Here is a 20,831-nt window from a genome sequence, read left to right on the forward strand (position 1 = left end):
TTTATTTGTTCAACTACACCTGATGCCTCTGGTCTGTATGCACAGTGTATTTTCTGCTCAATGCTCAAAGCTTCACAAATTAACTTCAACAGTTTGTTATCAAAATGGCTTCCTCCATCACTCTCAATAGTGACTGGAAAACCGTACCTTGGGATGATTTCTCTGAGCATTAGTTTTGCCACTGTAATTGAATCACAATGTCGTGTAGGGAAAGCCTCTACCCATCTTGAGAATAAGCATACAATTACAAGTACATATTTCAAACAGTTGTGTAAGGGCATTTCAATGAAATCTATTTGTAACCTGGTAAAGGGACCACCTTCTCGACCAATTATTCCTGTCCCCACCACTGATTTTCTGTTTGGATTCATTTGTTGGCATGACAAACACCTTTGACAAAAAGATTCTGCAATGGTTCTAAATTTTGTATTGAACCATGTTTCTCTAAAATGTCTGACCATAGAATCTCTTCCTAAATGTGCAGGACCATGATATAATCTGGCCATGTCAGAAATCAAGCAATTTGGTAAAACTATTCTGCCATCTTTGTAAACCCACACTCCATCTTCATCACGTGGTCTACAATCTGATCTTAACCATAGGTCTTTTTCTTCATCATCTGCTTCGTTTTGTAAATCTCTAATCTCATTCCATGTTTCTACAACAGTTGTTAGCATTAATGAATTTGAATCAGTTTCTTTACTCCTATTCCGATTGTAAGAATAATTTTTCCTTGCGCAGTACTTTGCTGTTTCGTCTGCGAAGGCATTTCCCTTGGAAATATAATCAGTTCCTCTAGTATGCGCTGCACACTTGACTATGGCAATTTCTTTTGGCAATTGTATTGCTTCAATTAATCTTCTAATGAAAACTGCATTTTTAATTGGTGATCCTGTTGATGTCATGTATCCTCTCTGTGACCAGAGTTGTCCATAATCATGCACAACTCCGTACCCATACTGACTATCAGTAATGATGGTAACTCTTATATCTTTTGATATTTCACATGCACGAATTAAAGCAATCAATTCAGCCACTTGTGCTGAACGAACTCCTTCAAGACATGATGCTTCTTCAACATCTTCGACTGTACAAACTGAGTATGAAGCTTTCAAGACACCTCCTTCGGATCTTAAGCATGAGCCATCTACAAAGTAGACAAAATCCGATTCAGACAAAGGTCTGTCTTTGATGTCTTTTCTTGGTTTTGTGCAGAATTCCATGACATCTAAACATTCATGTTCTGTCTCAATGTCATCAACAATTTCGGAATCAGGCAGTAATGTAGAAGGATTCAGATTCAAACATCTTGAAATCGAAACATTATCTGCTCCCAGTATGATTTTCTCATACTTTGTCAATCTGCTACTTGTCAAATGTTGAGTCTTACCTCTTGTCAGTAATATTTCAACTGAATGAGGCACAAAAACTTTCACAGGAAATCCCATAATGATTCCTTCACTTTGTTCAAGGCTGATACTTGTAGCTGCAACTGCTTTCAAACAACCTGGTAATGCTTTTGCAATTGGATCAAGAACTGCAGAGAAGTATGCAATAGGTTTCTTTAAATTTCCATGTCTCTGTATTAATACAGATAATGCACATCCTTCTCTCTCACTGCAATACAGTTCAAAATCTTTCTCATAATTTGGCATACCCAAAGCAGGAGCTTGGCATAAGCTCTTTTTCAGGTTCTCAAAAGATTCCATCTCAGCATCATTGAGAATAATTGGATCTTTTACATCTGATTTGGTCAGTCTTTGTAGTGGTTTTGCAATTACTGAAAATCCACTTATCCATTGTCGACAGTAACCTACCATTCCCAAGAACATTCTGACCTGTCTTTGTGTTCTTGGCGGTAACATTGCTTGAATCATTTTTATTCTTTCTATTGTTACTTGTCTTTTTCCCTTTGCAATTCTGTGACCAAGATATTTTACTTCTTGTTTGCAAAACTGTAGTTTTGCTGGGGACACTTTATGTCCTTCTTCTGCAAGGCGATTTAACAGAATTATTGTGTCTGTTACACAATTTTCTCTTGTCTTTGCAGCTATTAACAAATCATCAATATACTGCACCATCGTAGACCTACCTGGTAAGTCTAAATCTTCTAGTGATCTTTTTAACAATTCATTAAAGATTGAAGGACTTTCTGTATAGCCCTGAGGGATTCTTGTCCATCCAAGGGTTTTACCTTGGAATCTGAAAGCAAAGATTTCATAACTGTCTGGGTGTAAGGGAACAGTAAAGAATGCATTGCAAAGGTCAATGACTGAGTACCATTCAGCATCATGTGGAATCTGAAATAGAATTACTGCTGGATTTGGAACCACAGGACAACATGGAATGACAATTTGATTAACCTTTCTCAAATCTTGTACGATCCTAAATGTTCCGTTAGACTTTTTAACTCCCATAATTGGTGAATTACAAGAGCTACTCTTCATTTCCTTTAATACACCTTGCTTGATTAACTTTTCAATTATAGGTGTAATACCTTCAATTGTTTCTGTTTTCATTTTATACTGTGGAGTATTTGGAAATTCTATTCCCTGTTTCAATGCAATTTTTACAGGATCTACATTCTTCATTAGACCCATCTCATTTCCAGTAAAATCCCATATTTCAGATTTCACTGTTTCTTTTAGCTCTTCAGGTAAATCCTTTTCTTCAAATGCAGGAAACAATTTTGTTTCTTCTGCTTCCATCATCATCATTGTCATTCTGTACAAACCATCTTCCTCCATTGTTTGTAATTCAACTCCTTCAGGAGAACAATATATTCTGCAATTCATTTTACATAGGATGTCTCTGCCTAATAGATTTACTGGACTACTGTTACAAACCACAAATCTGTGTTTGTCTCTGTAATTTCCAATTTCAACTGGTACTGGATCAGTTAAGTCTGTTTTAATTTGCTGATTACTTACTCCCACAACTTGGATGGTATCCCCAGAGAGAGGTAGGTTTTCAATTTCCACTGATCTAACAGTAGAACGGGTAGCACCAGTGTCCACTAGAAAAGTGATGTCTACATCATTAACTTTCCCGTTTACATAAGGACCAGACTGGTCAACCTCAAGAGTTGCTCCAACAACACACTCTTCCTCCTCTCTCGGGCACCGTCAGCAATAATCATCAGAATCACTGTCTTGACTTTCTGTTAATAAAAATTGTTGTGAAGCATTTTGCATTTGAACCTTTTGCTGCTTTTGCTGTTTTTGTGGTTTTATTACCTGTTCACATCCCTGAAATCCCACGTTTGGATTATATTTTTGAACTCCCCCACAATTCGGAAAAGGTGGTTGTGGCAATTGGTCTTGACGATTATTCACCTGTTGTTGTTGCTGTTGTTGTAACTGTCGCTGAATATTAAATTCATTTAACCCCTGTTGCATCTGTAGCTGTTGCTGCAGGTTAACACCATTCTGCATCTGTGGATTCAATAAGGGATTCTTTGAGTTTCTAGGAGGATGAGGACACTCGTCCCTCCAATGTCCAATTTCGCCACAATTAAAACAAGGTAATCTTTGTTTCAGCTCTTCTATCTTTGGGCTAAATTTCTTTGGGAAATTATTACCTTTAAACTTTCCTTGTATCTGGTTTGTATTTCCAGTTTGAACAAAATTAGTGTTCTTGTTTCCCATGCTGGCAATCTGTTGCTCAGCCACCTTTACCTGAGCCCACATGGCTTTCTCCTTCAGCTTCTTCTGTTTTACTTCTAATTCATCGCTACAATATTTTGCTTTTCTTAGAATATCATCTACAGATAGTGCTTGCCATCCGACAATACTAGTTCTGATCATTTCTCCAATTTCAGGTTTTAGTCCATAAACAAATCTATAGATAAAATGACTCATGTCTTTTTCATCTAATTTTTCATAACCACTGTATTGTTTAAAGATTAACAATAGTCTTTCATAAAAAGAATGAACTGATTCTTTTGTTTCCTGTTCTGTTCTTTCTATTTTAACCCAATCAACTTCTTTGGGTGGAATTTTGTTTTTCATCCAAACAATTACTTTCTCGTAAAAATCCATTACAAGTGGATTTGGGGCACCTGTTTCTTTGATTCGTTCAGGTTCTGCTTTTGGCCAACTAATAGATATTTTACATTCTGTCCAAAGATCAGATGGGACTACAATGTCAAAAAATCCATCTAAATCAATCCACAGAACCTTTGACACTTTGATAAATCTATCGACTTGCCTGTACCACTCAACTGGTTTCTCTCTTAATTTTGGAAAGTCATTTGTGAATAACAGAATGTCCTGTCTTGACCATGGGACATGAACATATCCTCCACCTGCAACTTCCCTCATTGGAAATTGTTTTGACAATTTTTCCAATCTTTCATCTTCCTTCCTTTTGGTCCATTTCACTCTCCATTTGTTCAGTTCTCCTAGCTTTTTGATATAGACAATCAAATCTTTAATGTGAACTATTCTTCCCATTGAGTTCAAACTCTCAATGTCACTTTCTGAAAAATCTAATCTGTAATGCTTTGCAAAATTCTTTTGTTTACTTACATCGATTTCAAGTTCTGCAGCTAGATCCTCTAATTGATCATATTTATTTTTCGTTTTCCACTGAATACTTTTGCAAATGAATAGTAGTTCATCATCCCGATAGTAATTTAAACTATCTGGGCCAATTGTTCCAATTATTAATTCTTCGATATTCGCTTTTAATTTGGCTACATCAAGCTTTGGTGTGGTTACCCTAACTTCAGGACTTCCTACATCTGACATAGCACCCATTGGTGTTTTTGGAGATAAATCCTCATTAAAGGTTAAATCAGGCATTCTCGATCTAGAAGTGTTTAATTCAGTCAAGTCTGAATAATTTTTTTCAACAGGCTTTTGAATTTCTGTATTTAAAGGAATAGTTAATCCATTTTTGTTTGTATCTCTTTGATCAAATACAGGCTGAACAGGACCTATTGTTACTGGAACTGTGACAGCTTCCATGCCTTTTGTCATTCTTTTAATTAATTCTTCTTTAGACCTTAAATATTCATTATAATCAACATCCTCAACATTTCTTGTCTCTCTTGCATAATCTTTTGGAGGTTCCCTTGCTCTTGGAGTCATTGAAAAATGTCTACCTTCATTTCGAGCATTCTCAAATTCTGATCTTCTAGGAGTTTCAGTGATTTCACTATTATTTGGATAAAGTTTAGGAGCTTCACTAATTGGAGGTGCACTCGGTGAAGTTTCAGTAGAAACCACCGGAGTAGACCATGATCTAGGAGGTCTCAAAGGCTGATTAGGCTGTTTCTTTCTAGCAGTTGTATATATTTCTTCCATAACTGCATCCTCAGATTCACTTTCCATAGATTTCCCTGTAGGAGAACCCATTACCATTTCATGAATTAAATATAATCCTTCACTCATGTTTCCCTGTCTCCACATTCGCAATCTATCTTCATGAGTTTCTCTTTTCCATGATGGATTTTTAGAAGGTCTTTTAATTCCACTAGCTTCTCTTTGTAACTGATACATCTCGTCTTCCCACTCAACTAAAGCTTCAAATTGAGTTGGTCTCGGTTTTGGAACAAGAGCATTCATTTTCTCTCGTAAGTTTCTTAAAACTCTTACATTAAATGAACCATCATCAGGCCAAGCTAAAACACCATCGTTTTTAGTATAACGTTTCCAACTGTCGAACCATAAGACAGTATGATATCCGTATTCACCTTCCATGTACGCTGCAGGTGTTTTATACTTATGAAGTAGTTTACCACCTCGCGTTTCGATTTTCTTGTCAGGTGAAAATAAATTCTTAAATTTCTGAAATAATGTTGTCTTTTTCTCAACATGTTTAAAATGATAACTCATTTTTAAGAGTTAAATTTAATTCACAAAATCGTTCGTAAAATATTTCCGGGATGTTCCGCAAAACAACCAATCCGTGCGCGAAACACACCAACAGGCCAATGGCAGTTGAGCTGCGTCACTTTTCAGCTCGACCAATAAATTTGGAGATTTTCCGAAAGACCAATCAGCTCACAGGCCGTCAGAGACTCAGGAGCCAATCAGAATACAGCTTGTGACGTAGGTCACCCAATCCCAGCGCGGCTCTGTGACGTACACAGCAGCTGCGGTTTCTCGCTTCTCACTCCTTGCGCTTATCCCTCCTTCACAAAATCTTTTCACAGCGCCATTTTAAGGACACTTTTCAGTGTAAATTAATTCTTAACAATGACTATAAAGACAATATCTGTTCGTTTCACTATTTAGGATAGTTTACATACATTCAAGTATCCACACTTCGGAATAGACGGCGCTATTCACACTAAGGATAATATTCAATTGTCAGTAGAGTAACCTTACCCCACCCTTCTAACACGTATAATTATGAACTCGCTTTGCTCTGAACCCACCGCGAAGTGAAAGTTCTAAGAGTTCCACTTGAACATAAAATACAATTCAAACTCACACTTTTACACGGAAAATTCCCTAAATTCAAACACACATGAAATCCGTACAGGACTCTCACCTGTTTATAGAATTCATGCACCGTTAGCAAAATAACGACGTTATCCGTACAGGGCTCTCACCTGTTTATAGATATGAAACATGTACCCGTACAGGACTCTAACCTGTTTATAGATAATCATGTACCGACGTTAATTTTACCCTTCACTCAAGCTCGGATATAACTAATACTCTCATCACAGTGAGTTTTATGGAAGGCGCTTTGTCCCTATTCTCATGCTGCTTTGATTTCTTAGAAAATCCTCACTATACAAGATTCGGACCTAGCCCTAAAACTGTGCTGCTCGGCGACAACACTATGGTACACGGCGATACCTCTTGTGATACTCGGCGATATCACTACAAACTGAACAGATGGCTTGCGTGACTAATTTCTCGCCACACAATCTATACCGGTATAGCTTACAGATAGGCACGAAAAACGAACTTAACATGTGTTAAAACATCGATCCTATTTCCATACCATGACGCAACCCTTAGCAACCAACATATTACCTTGGTTACCTCTTAGCAACCATCAATTTCTGCTACCAGAGAATTGATCCAGCGGGCTATAGAAAATATATCATAAACTACGCTACCCAACTTCATAACCTATAAACAAAATTCTATACTAAATATGGACCCATTTATAAACTTGATATATTTTTGGCCTACTGAATCAGGTGGTCAGAATAAATCTATATACACATTATCTACACTCTATATACATATTTATACAATCGCAGAAAGAATATTGTCATTAGAATAAAACCCAACCATTTAAACGACCACCATAGGTGACGTGATCTAGCTAATGGTAACCTATACTTCTAAATAATCAAGACCAGCTTGTTTGTCAAAAGTAAGATTTTATTTTCTAAATTATGGTATATATGTTGTAAGTTTTATAAATGAAATTTATTTGCAATAAAGCAAGCATGATGGTAAGAAATATGGAAAAATACAATTTAAGCAATTGAATCAATTTTAAAGAAATTATATAAAGTTTAGCATTTCTAAAACCTATTTCCCTAACTGAGCTAAATAGACAGAAATTAAAGTAAAGATCTTTGAGGATTCTTACGTGCTCCACGCAAAGTCCAGCAGCACATCACCCTCATCGGAAAGTCAGAAAGCAGCAGCCAGCCCAACCCTAAGGGCATGACTTTTTATACCTTTCTACGCTAACTAAACTAGCAAAGGAAAGTTTTCAGAAATCTACGACGTCCCATTGGTTGAGAGTGACAAGTGACATGTCACCCGATTCTTAAAAAGTTCCACAAAATCATGTCTTACAAAGACCATTGTCTCTTCCACGTGAAGCCAAAAGCTTCCTGCGATTGCAACTTTGTATTAAGTCATCCTCGCAGCTTCCATAGTCTTTCAGTGCAACTTCCGCGGATGCCAAGTTAAGGACTGACAAAAAGTTCACTTTCGACCTTGGCCATGTCCGACAGAATGATGTCAGCTCATCAGTTTTTGCTTTGTGAATGCAGCTTCAATAAACGTTTTAATTCAGAATGGGCGTCTCGTGACTCTCTGCAGAATTATAGATCAGCTCTTTTTCTGCGGCTCAAATAACTAGGCCTCAAAAGCAGGCAACTTATGATTTCTAGTATAAAACAAACACAAGAAAAGTATTAATGTAAGAAATAAAGTATATTCTGTATCCACCCCATGGTTTACTAATTAATTAACCCACCCGATTAATCAAAATGTTACCTAGCTAATGCAAACAAATAAAGCAGCGTTTATATTTACCAGTCTCCGTTTTTCAATGAGACCCATATGCACCTAGAATAGTAGAAATGACATCACACAGACAAGGAAAAGCAAAACAAGCACATGCTTCTTTTAAGTTTGCAGCAGTTAGTAATGACAAAAACGAAAACAATAAATTATTTTATTATTTTGCACGAACAAAAAGATGCAACATTTATGCACGTTTATGAGCACACATGTTAGTCCCCCCACGTGTAAAATTTAATCTAGGTTATATTAGCACGACATATCACAAATCATTAATAATTTTATTCATGTTATGGAAATGTGACTTTGCGAGTTTAAACAAAATTTTGTTTTCTATCTCGCTCCATCAGCAGGTGCCATACGTGACCTATGTGACACTCTAAAAACAAAAATGAAGATGCCAGGGACCCAAGATGCCAGGGCCCAACGTGCCAACGCACAACTGCACAATTACACAAAGGCGGTGAACCGCCTCTGCACCACCACCAGCAACTTCACCCGTCGCAGCATTATAAAGCAGCTGCAAATGTCACACAGTTGCCAGGACATAGCGAGAAAGCTGGAACAGGTCACAAGTGCAGTGGAACAAATGCAAACCGCCAACTCTGGTGGCAGCACACTCTTGGTCTCTGAGAGAGCAAAGAGACCTCAAGTAGGAGCAGCAACACTCCTACTTTGCCTGATGCACGACATCGCAGTGGCAGACAAGGTGCACACAACGGAGGGCACTCAGACTGGGCACAGACCAGCACCGATCCGTCACCGGAGGAGGTGAACTGCACATTGACACATTTGTGGCAAGGGGTGAAGCAACCCACCAAAACAGATTGTGCACATTATTGTGGAGTACCTGCACTGTGTACATAATGTGCTGGGTACAGCAACAGTTAATGTTTGTGAAGTGTGAATAAACACATCACATATGTAAAAAATCATTTTGGCTCATCAGCTTAATTTCTTACCTAGAAGTAGTTTTGTGTGATCTCAGTCCGTCTCTGAGGTCCGGCAGCTGCCCCTACTCCTGCTGCTGCCCTGCCTGGGAGAGGTGGGCAATCGTCATCTGATGTGTCTGTGTCACTCACATCAATTGTGGTGCCTTTCCTCATAGCCTTGTTATGGAGCATTGCACAGCTTGCCACGATTTTACAGCATGTCTCAGGGATGTATTGCAGTGCCCCTCCACTTTTATGCAGGCATCGGAAACGGCTCTTTAGGATTCCAAATGTACGCTCTATGACGCTGCGCGTAGATCTGTGTGCCCTGTTGTACCTCCTCTCCCTTGCATTTGCTGGATCCAGATACGGGGGCAGAATGAAGTCTCTCACTGCATAGGCACTATCACCTGCAGGGATACAAATAATAGGTAAGTCAATGTGTCCCCCCCCCCCCCAAGAGATGTAGCGGATGTATGTATGTGTGCCATTGATTTACCTAGCAGGTATCCCTCTCCAAATGCTCCAGCACTCAGACGTCTGTGTATCCCACTATGTCTAAATATGAAAGAGTTGTGTGTGCTGCCAGGGTATTTTGGTACAATATCATTGATAATGTACTTAGCATTGCACACAATCTGTACATTCAGGGAATGGTAGCATTTGTGGTTCCTGTACACATATTCAGTTGCTGCTGGGGGTGTGAGGGCCACATGGGTCCCATCAATGCAGCCAATGACATGGGGGAAACATGCAATATGGTAAAAGTCAAGTTTGGTTTGCTGTAATGGGTGCTGGGGAAATATATATGATGTGATAGCCTCTGTAGCATTGTATCCAGGAAGGCATGGAAAAAGCGAGATAGGGCTCTCTGTGACACCCCGCCAACCTCTGCCTTGACTTCTTGGAAACTCCCTGAGGCCAGGAGATGCAGTGAGCACAAGACCTGCACATGGGTGGAAATTGTTTGGGTCCTGCGTGTTGGGTGTTCCAAAAAGGGTTTCAGCTCCTCAATCAGGTCCAAGATGGTCTGTGGGTGCAGTCAGTACTTCTCATGGATGTCCTCTTCAGTCTGCTGGAACAGCGTGATGCGCAGCCTGAAAATCCGTTCCTGTCTCATTCTCCTCTGTGCAAGGGCACGAATATGCAGCTTCCTGGCTATCACATATAGTGCTGCCATTGTGGAAGTTTCAGTTGCATTGTGGGCTGCTTTAAATACCTGGCACCTGGTTACCACCTGCATGCACTTGGTGGTAATTGCGATTTCTTAATTTGCGATTTTGTCCAAATCGCAATTTGCGAATTTTTGTTCCTCTCTGCAACTTTCGCTAAATAGGAAATCACAAGATTATTTGCAGATTTCAAATTTTCGCAACGTCAGAAATCGCTATTTTTGCGATTTCTTATTTTGCGATGTGATTGTGCCTCATAGATATGAAATTGCGAATTTTTAATCGCAAGCACTGTTTTTTGCGATTCGCAGCGTTAGCGACTACAATTTGGTTGATACATATGCCCCTATATTTGCAGATGCCGATCAATTCCAAACAAGTAATAACATTTTGCATTAATCAGAAGCTTAGAAGTCGAGGAAGGCATGGATCTCTGTTAACGCCTGGCGCAATATATCCCACTGACCATTTACACAAAGCTTTCAATGTCATGTTGGTGCTTTCTTCTGTCAAGCTAAATACAGAACATAAACTTCTTATCTTCAATTGTTTGTTTTAAAGTGATAATTTGAAAAATGTATACATTATTCAGGTCTGTTAAACCCACCCTGACTACATGGACAAGCGCTCTCATTTTTCTGTTTCTAACTCACCAAATGAAAAAAGATTTTTACTGAGCACACTTGTTAAGCTTAGCTTTGTTTTAACAGAGGTTAATGATTTCAAAGAGTTGATGAGGAAAGGAACTTTTAGGAAGCTGACTTTTTGAAGTGTTGTCCATTCAATTCCTATAAAAGCAACACATAACCAGAGGGGCTCCAAAAGAGAGAGACTCATGCGGTTTGTTCAGTGTCCGATATTTGTGTTCTGTTATATATTGTGTTGTATAGGATATCTCATGAACATGTGTCAAATAACCCTTTCAATTTAATTTCTTTCTGTTTATTCATTTATTTGTAGAGTGCAAACTTTTGCCTGCAGGCATCATGGAGCTATAATTGCAGAGAGACACAAAGGGAGGGGAGAAATTAAAACTCAGAGGCAGCGATTCACGAGATTGAGACAGAAGTGCAAAACACAAAAAACAAATTGACTGCAACAGGAGAAGGAAGAAAAGCAGTGGGGGCCTCAACAAAACAGGAAAAGTGTTGGACCTGGCCTCGTGGCGTGGTTCCCCCGTTCCTCAGCACCCCGTTAGCCTAGCCCTGCACCCAGAAGCCCCTGGTCGTCCTGTCCCTGTACGCCCAGCTCCCTGCACGACCCCGTAACCGACGACCAGCCCCACATGCCCCCGTCCTACTTCCCGGCTCCGAGCGCCCGGAACCTGCATCACCCCACAGGGCCCGGCAGCCATTTTCCCTTCCCTTCCCGAGGTCCCTGACTCCCTGGGCCTAGCATGATCCCGGCCCCAACGAAACTTAGGCTCCAAGGAGCGCCAGTCCCGGCTGGGGGGTAAAGGGATCCCCGAGTGAGATAAGACAGGGAGTTTCGATTGCACCTCCGGCCTCCCCCGAGAGACTGGTTTCTATCACACCTCTGGCCTTCCCCTGTGGGCCGGTTTCGACCGCACCTCTGGCCTCCCCGAGTGCTGGCTCCAGACCCAGCGTCTGGAAATTCCCAGACGCATCTTCAAAAGGATCAAAGGGCCAACCGGCGGACCTCCCCAATGACCAGCCCCCAAGGCATGAGACCTCCGCCTACGAAGGTCCGGACATCAAAGGGCCATTGGACTATATCAAGGCCCGCCCAACAACTAGCGGGCAGTTGTATCCTGGACAAGAAAGCCCTGCTGATCTGATCGCGGCTGAAGCTTGGGGAAAACTGAACCTTTGAACTCTTCGAGCCCTGCTGACGCTGTCGCGGCTCATCCTCGCAAAGACGGAACTGGAACATCGGAGCCCTGCTGACGCTGTCGCGGCTCGTCCTCGTAAGAACGGAACTAGAACTTCGGAGCCCTGCTGACCTCGTCGCGGCTCGATCTTGAACTCTGAAGAGACCCTCGTGGAACATCCTGAGCCCTGCTGACGTGGTCGCGGCTCCTCAAGAACTGACCTCCGGATCGAGCCCTGCTGACCTCGTCGCGGCTCGAGGAGTACTCTGGTCCGGCTGGACCATCGACGCTACCAACACGACCTGAGTCAACTCGAAGGGAGTGAAGCAGCCAGTACGACCATCATCTTCCGTATCCCCCGGCTCGAGGATTGAGAGCTGTGCGCAGGGTACGCCTCGTATTGGCCTAAAGACTGAGACTGTCCCGCTTCCCTCTTCCCGAATTCCTGAGACTTTACAATCCCTCGATTGCTTGTAAATAAGAGTGCTGATCCCTTTTTACTGTTCATAAAGAACTTGTTTCTGAAAACCTACGGTGTGGTGTCCGTTCGTAAGTGTGGTGTGAGCTCAGTGTGTATGATCCTGGACCCGAAGTCCTCCCCGGTGAGGACCTCATACCAAGACTCGGCATTATCTGTGGGAGAGGTGGGTCACGAGGTGGTCGGGTGATCATTACCTGGCCCTCTGAGATCGCCCCTTCCAACATTGGTGGCAAGCGACGGGATAAGAGCCTACGTCTAGAGATCGTACAGTAAAACGACTGACACACACCTGAACGAAGAACAACCATGAGTCTCACTGGAACAAGCGAAAAGACCACATTCCCGAAGGACCTTCTGGAAGAGTATACCCACCGAGAACTGAAGCAATTCTGCAAAGACTTCCACATCGCTCCCACTGGTTTAAGTACCAAAGAAGACTTCCAAAAAGCCCTGACAGCCTGGGCAGAGGCCGGGCCCTCCTCCCCCCGCCAGAAGCAGACGGCGTAGAGGGAGGACCACAGACCGAAGAGCGCGACCAAGAAGGTGAAAGAACCATATCCCTGATGCAGAGTCCTAGCACGGAGAGAGGTCTGTCGCCGGAGGAGATGACAGACCGAGAACGCAATCGAAGCCACGAGCTAGAGCTGGCACGCCTTAAAATGGAAGGAGAACTCAAGTTGGCCGAAAAGAAAATAGCCGTCAAGCAGTTACGGCTACAAGGAGAACTGGAGGAGAAGAAGCTCCAGAGGGAGCATGAAGGGAAGAAACTCCAGCTCGAACATGAGCGCAGCTTGAAGGAACTAGAACTCAAAGCCAGAAGCGAAGAAACCCGACCCCCGGGGAACAGAGAAGCCCCTTCCCCGGCGGAGGCCAAAGTACATATACCCAAGGATGTCGTGAAGGAGTATTACAAAGGGGACGACATCCAGCAATGGTTCAAGGCGTATGAGGTCGCCATGACCTCCCACCGAGTGCCCGAAAAGGATTGGGGGGCCGGATTATGGGGCCGCTTCCTCAGTGAGGGAAGAGACGCCATGCTGGACCTGCCTTTCTCAGTCATGAACTCCTACACCCATATGAAGGACGCCCTGCTATTCCGATATGGGCTCACCCCGGAGATGTACCGGCAACGGTTTAGAGACTGCAAAAAAATCCCCAGCACCACCTGGGTGGAATATGTGAATTTCTACAGCCGGGCCTTGGAAGGGTGGATCAAAGGCAGCAAGGTGACCACGTTCGAAGGACTCATTGATCTCATCGCCTATGAGCACTTATCGCACCAACTGCTTTGTGGAGCTGAGACAGCACCTTCTGGACAGCAAGTTGGCAGATCCCCGGAAGCTGGCTGTTGAAGTAGATCGCTGGGTGAGCACCAGAGTCCCACGGGGGCCCGTGGGAGACTATGGCGGTAACGAGCACGGATCTTCCCGACATAGGGGAGGGGGGGGTCAGGGTAGACAAAGGGGGTCCAAGGCAGGGCCCCAACGAAGCCCCCCCAGAAACCAGTCCGGAACCTCTCCTCCGGCAGCGAGAGCAGGGTTCCCCCCAGCTAGACAAGGACCCCGAATCAGCACAGCCTGCTACAGGTGTCAGCAAACAGGGCATTATGCCAATGGCCCCCAATGCCCCATGCTCAAGAAACCCGCTGCTGCAGGCCCCCCAGTGCGCCAGCTAGCCACAGTAGCCTTAGAAGAGGAAGAGATAGAGGACCCAGAGGGGTGGGAACCAGCAGCCATGTCATTAGTTTCCCTGGGTGATAGGGAAATGGTCCCCGGAGCCCCCCTGCCAGACAACACTGAAAAATACCGACAGCAGGTGACCGTCAACGGGCACCGCATCGGGGCCCTCCGAGACACAGGGGCCAGCATTACTGCAGTAAGGTGTCACCGAAGACCAAACTATACCCCACGCCTCCTGCAGGGTGATCTCAGCTGACATTCCGTCCGCACCTGCCGAATAGCTCAGGTCCCATTCGAGTGGGAGGGCGTCTCCGGGGAATTACGAGTAGCGGTCCGCACCGACATGCCCGTGGACTGCCTACTGGGTAACGACCTGAGGAGCTCCCCGTGGAAGCAGGTAGAGCGAAGGACTCACCTGGAGATGGTGGGCCTACCCGAGTGGGCCTGCGTGAGCACTCGATCCATGACTGCCCGAGTGTCCGCCCCCGAGGGGGTGGATTCAGTGAACCTTCGCCCGGTCTCTGACGACCCAGAGGGCAGCGGGAGACCAGAAGTCCCCGAGCTTTCCCCCGGTGAAAGCATTGACCCCGACGCAGGTCCCCTAGGCCCTGCCATTGAACAGACCCCGAATTTGGACGACCTTCCGGAGTTAGCCCAGTGGCGCCAGGAAGGAGGACCTTCCCGAGAAGAATTCTGCCTGGAACAGACCTCCTGTCCTTCCCTGGTTGGGCTGCGGCAGCAGGCCGCCGCCCAGGCCGCCGGTGACCAGTTCGGCTCCCACCTTGTCAATTGGGAAAACGGCCTCTTGTACGGTGTGCAGTCATAATATCGAGTCTTTTATTTCGACTGGACAGAATATCGAGTAAAAAATATAGAATGGACATAATATCGACTAGACATAATATAGACAACAAAAATATCGACTAGAGAAAATTAATATCGAATAGAATGGACATAATATCGAATCAAAAATATAGAATGGACATAATATCGACTAGACATAATATAGACAACAAAAATATCGAATTTAAGGTAAGTTAATAATAATTTTTATTTTTTGTGTAATATAAGTCTGTAGCGGGTTGTGGGTTTATAGGGGAATAGGGTGGGAAGTAATTTAATTATAATTAATTAAATATGTTAATTTATTTATTGATATTTATTTAGAATTAATTGTTAATTAATTATTAATTGGTAATTAATTAAAATATAATTGGTAATTAATTATAATTGATTAATTGATAAATATTTTAATTTTAGTAATTTATTTTCTGTAGCGGGTTGTGGGTTTATAGGGGAATAGGGTGGGAAGTAATTTAATTATAATTAATTAAATATGTTAATTTATTTATTGATATTTATTTAGAATTAATTGTTAATTAATTATTAATTGGTAATTAATTAAAATATAATTGGTCATTAATTATAATTGATTAATTGATAAATATTTAAATTTTAGTAATTTATTTTCTGTAGCGGGTTGTGGGTTTATAGGGGAATAGGGTGGGAAGTAATTTAATTAGAATTAATTAAATATGTTAATTTATTTATTGATATTTATTTAGAATTAATTGTTAATTAATTATTAATTGGTAATTAATTAAAATATAATTGGTCATTAATTATAATTGATTAATTGATAAATATTTTAATTTTAGTAATTTATTTTCTGTAGCGGGTTGTGGGTTTATAGGGGAATAGGGTGGGAAGTAATTTAATTATAATTTATTAAATATGTTAATTTATTTATTGATATTTATTTAGAATTAATTGTTAATTAATTATTAATTGGTAATTTATTAAAATATAATTGGTAATTGAAATTAATTTATTAATTTTTAAATTGTAAATTAATTTATTGTTAATAGGTAATTAATTAGTATGAGTAGGCAATTTTTATAATTAAATAATTTTATTTTGTATTTATAAATAAATATTTAATATTTTTATACACTTTTTTAATATTTTAATTATTTGTAATTGGTATTACTATTTATGTTATTTATATCTATTTGTGAAGTATTTACTTTCCCTACTATTGCACTCTCTGAAGTTGGAATAGTAATTTTAACCCCTACGCTATCCAACACTTTCCCTACTGTTGCACCCACTGGAGTGGGTATGCAACGTTTACAACGCTACTTTTACTATGCACTACCATTACAACAAAACTTTTAAATCGCAAAAACTTTTACAACGCATACATTTACAAAGCATGTTTTTAAAACGCAGATACCTTTACAACGCATACTATTACAATGTAAGTATTAGTAAGTATATAATTATTTTTAAAAGGTTATATGTTTGGGACTTTGGGTAAAGGGGTATTTTTAGGGTTCAGGGTCAGTTTTCAGTTTTTGGGTAAAGGGGTATTTTTAGGGTTCAGGGTCAGTTTTCAGTTTCTGGGGTAAAGGGGTATTTTTAGGGTTCAGGGTCAGTTTTCAGTTTTTGGGTAAAGGGGTATTTTTAGGGTTCAGGGTCAGTTTTTAGGTAAAGGGGTATTTTTAGGGTTCAGGGTCAGTTTTCAGTTTTTGGGGTAAAGGGGTATTTTTAGGGTTCAGTGTCAGTTTTCAGTTTTTGGGGTAAAGGGGTATTTTTAGGGATCAGGGTCAGTTTTCAGTTTTTGGGGTAAAGGGGTATTTTTAGGGTTCAGTGTCAGTTTTCAGTTTTTGGGGTAAAGGGGTATTTTTAGGGTTCAGGGTCAGTTTTCAGTTTTTGGGTAAACGGGTATTTTTAGGGTTCAGGGTTAGTTTTCAGTTTTTGGGGTAAAGGGGTATTTTTAGGGATCAGGGTCAGTTTTCAGTTTTTGGGGTAAAGGGGTATTTTTAGGGTTCAGGGTCAGTTTTCAGTTTTTGGGGTAAAGGGGTATTTTTAGGGTTCAGGGTCAGTTTTCAGTTTTTGGGGTAAAGGGGTATTTTTAGGGTTCAGGGTCAGTTTTCAGTTTTTGGGTAAAGGGGTATTTTTAAGGTTCAGGGTCAGTTTTCAGTTTTTGGGGTAAAGGGGTATTTTTAGGGTTCAGGGTCAGTTTTCGGGTAAAGGGGTATTTTTAGGGTTCAGGGTCAGTTTTCAGCTTATGGGTAAAGGGGTATTTTTAGGGTTCAGGGTCAGTTTTGGGTTTTTGGGGTACAGGGGTACTTTGTAAAAATAAAGTAAAATTACATTTAAATTAAATTTATTTAATACAATTAAATTATATTAAATTATATTATAATATTTTTTATTAATTTATATTCAAAATATTATTATATACTTACCAATACTTACGTTGTAATGGTATGCGTTGTAAAGGTATATGCGTTGTAAAAGTTTTTGCGTTGTAAAAGTTTTGTTGTAATGGTAGGCGTTGTAAAAGTATGCGTTGTAACGTCATACATCCCTGGAGTGGGAATAGTAATTTTAACCTCTACGCTATCCAGCGCTTTCCCTACTGTTGCACCCACTGGAGTGGGAGTAGTAAATTTTACCTCTACGCTATCCAACACTTTTGCTAATGTTGAACTCACTATAGTTGTAACAATACATTTTAAACATTTTCTAAAATGTTATATATGTTTATTTAATAATATGTTTGTATATATATATATATATATATGTGTGTAATTTTTGGTGATATAATTTTTTTAATTATATAAATTATTTATTAAAATTAAATGTTTTTATTAATTATTTCTAAGTTTATATTAAATATATTTATTACTATATTAGTTTTAACTTAATTTTAAGACATTTAAAAAAATCGATATTTTGACAGTCTATATTTTTGTAAGTCGATATTTTGGAGTCGATATTTTGGTACTTACCTGTTTGAAGATAGGGAGTCGATATTTTGTCAATCGATATTTTTGACTCGATATTTGTGTATCTAGATATTTGTGTCGTCGATATTATGTCAGTGATCCCTCTTGTACAGTGAACAGAAGTCCGCCGAACTAGGGTCAGCCCGGGTGCTGGTGGTACCCCTACGCTTCCGCGGCTTCCTCCTGAACCTGGCCCATGATGTGCCCCTGGCGGGACACCTGGGACAAGACAAAACCTACCACCGCCTGGTCACTCACTTTTACTGGCCCCGCATGCGCTCCGATGTGGAGGCCCACTGCAAGTCCTGCCCCACGTGTCAGGCCAGCGGGAAGAGCAGAGGGAGGCGCAAAGCTCCTCTCCAACCCTTCCCCGTGGTCAGTACCCCGTTTGAACGGGTGGGAATAGATATCATGGGGCCCCTAGACCCCCGGACCTCCTTAGGCCACCGGTTCATCCTCGTCCTGGTGGACCACGCCACCCGGTACCCCGAGGACATTCCCCTCCGAACGGTGACGGCTCCCGTAGTGGGACGGGCCCTCATGGGGATCTTCTCCCGGGTGGGATTCCCGCGAGAAGTGGTGAGCGACCGAGGGACGAACTTCATCTCCAAGTACATGAAGTCCCTCTGGCAACAGTGTGGGGTTACGTACAAGTTCACCACCCCCTACCACCCCCAAGGTAACGGCCTGGTTGAGCGATTCAACCGAACTCTCAAGGGAATGATCATGGGTCTCGAAGAGCCCCTGAGGCACAAGTGGGACATTCTCCTTCCCTGTCTCCTGTTCGCTTACCGAGAGGTCCCCCAGAAATCCTTGGGGTTTAGCCCCTTTGAGCTGCTCTATGGGCACCCCGTCCAGGGGCCCCTCAGCCTGGTCAAGGAAGGTTGGGAAACGGCGGCCCAGGATCCCCCTCCAGATGTGTTGCAATACATCCTGGCCCTCCGAAACCAGACTCGGAAGTTCCGAGAACTGGCCGAGGCCAACCTCGAGGCCAGTCAAGAAGAAATGAAACGTTGGTATGATCAGAATGCCACTCTGTTTCAACCCGGGCAGCACGTTTGGGTGACGGCCCCAGTGGAACCTTGTGCCCTTCAGGACAAGTGGACCGGGCCCTTTAAGGTGGTGTAACGCAAGAGCCAGGTCACCTATCTCATTGATGTGCAGTCCCCCAGGAACCCCTTGCGGTTCCTTCATGTGAACCGCCTCAAACCCCACTTCGTGCGGTCCGAGTTGAGTTTGCTCCTCGCCACCGACGACGGGGCGGAAGAGGACACGGAGCCTCTCCCCGATCTCCTGTGTGCGAAAGAGAAAGATAGCTCCGTAGAGGGAGTGAGTCTCTCCTCCTCCCTCAACCCCAAGCAGCGCGAGGACTGTCGCCAGTTACTGGGACAGTTCGCTGGCCTTTTCTCTCTCATCCCCGGCGTCACCAGCTGGTGTGTCCACGACGTGGACATCGGGGACAGCCCTCCGGTACGGCACCGAGCCTACCGCGTCCCTGACAGAGTCCGGGCCTGCATCAAGGCCGAAGTCTCCAAGATGCTAGCCCTGGGAGTGGTCGAAGCCGCTGACAGCCCATGGGCCAGCCCTGTGGTCCTGGTTCCGAAGGCGGCCGCCCCCGGCGCTGTTCCCGAGCTGAGGTTCTGCGTAGACTACCGCGGGCTCAACGCCGTCAGCAGGACCGACGGCCACCCCATTCCCCGAGCAGACAAGCTCATTGACCGCCTAGGGTCTGCTCGCTATCTCAGTACGTTCGACTTGACCAGCGGATAATAGCAGATCGCCCTTACCGAGGGGACCAGAGAGAGATCCGCCTTCTCCACCCCGGATGGTCACTACCATTTCTGGGTGATGCCCTTCGGAATGAAAAATGCCCCCGCCACCTTCCAGAGGCTGGTTAACCAGGTACTGGCTGGGTTGGAGGGATTCAGCGCCGCGTATCTTGACGATATTGCGGTATTCAGCTCCCACTGGACTGAGCACCTCCAACACCTCTGGGAGGTGTTGATGGCCCTGCAGCGGGCGGGCCTCACCATCAAAGCCAGTAAATGTCAGATCGGACAAGGGTCAGTGGTCTACCTGGGGCACCAGGTCGGGAGCGGCCTAGTGGCACCCCTTCAGCCCAAGATCGATGCGATCGTGGCCTGGGAGGCCCCCACAACCCAGACGGAAGTGCGGTTGTTCCTGGGGCTCACGGGGTACTACCGGAGATTCATAAAGGGGTACGGCAGCATCGTAGTCCCCCTCACGGAGTTAACCTCCAAAAACCAGCCGAAGAAAGTTAGTTGGACCTCCGCCTGCCAAGAGACGTTCGAAGCATTGAAAGACGCCATGTGTACTGCCCCCGTACTGCAGGCCCCCGTCTACTCCCGAGAGTTCGTGGTCCAAACGGACGCGTCTGAGCATGGCATCGGAGCGGTCCTATCCCAGATGAACGAGAGCGGTCTAGACCAGCCAGTGGCATTCATTAGCCAGAGGATACTCCCTCGAGAGCAAAGGTGGAGCACCATCGAGCGGGAGGCCTTCGCGGTGGTTTGAGACCTGATGAAGCTGAGGCCCTACCTGTTCGGTACTCGCTTCCGAGTCCAAACCGACCACCGAACCCTCTGGTGGCTAATGCAAATGAGAGGGGAGAACCCCAAACTGTTGCGATGGTCCATCTCCCTCCAGGGAATGGATTTCACTGTTGAGCACCGGCCTGGTGTTGACCA

At 43.1% G+C, this 20,831-nt stretch overlaps 1 protein-coding gene across 2 annotated transcripts in view; it reads left to right on the forward strand.

Annotated features, from left to right (window-relative positions):
- Positions 1–20,831, forward strand: part of SLC67A2 (solute carrier family 67 member 2) — a 247,332-nt gene that overhangs the window by 72,184 nt on the left and 154,317 nt on the right. The window lies entirely within an intron of this gene.

Source organism: Lissotriton helveticus, chromosome 8, assembly GCF_964261635.1.
Source record: "Lissotriton helveticus chromosome 8, aLisHel1.1, whole genome shotgun sequence".
Lineage (NCBI taxonomy): Eukaryota > Metazoa > Chordata > Amphibia > Caudata > Salamandridae > Lissotriton > Lissotriton helveticus.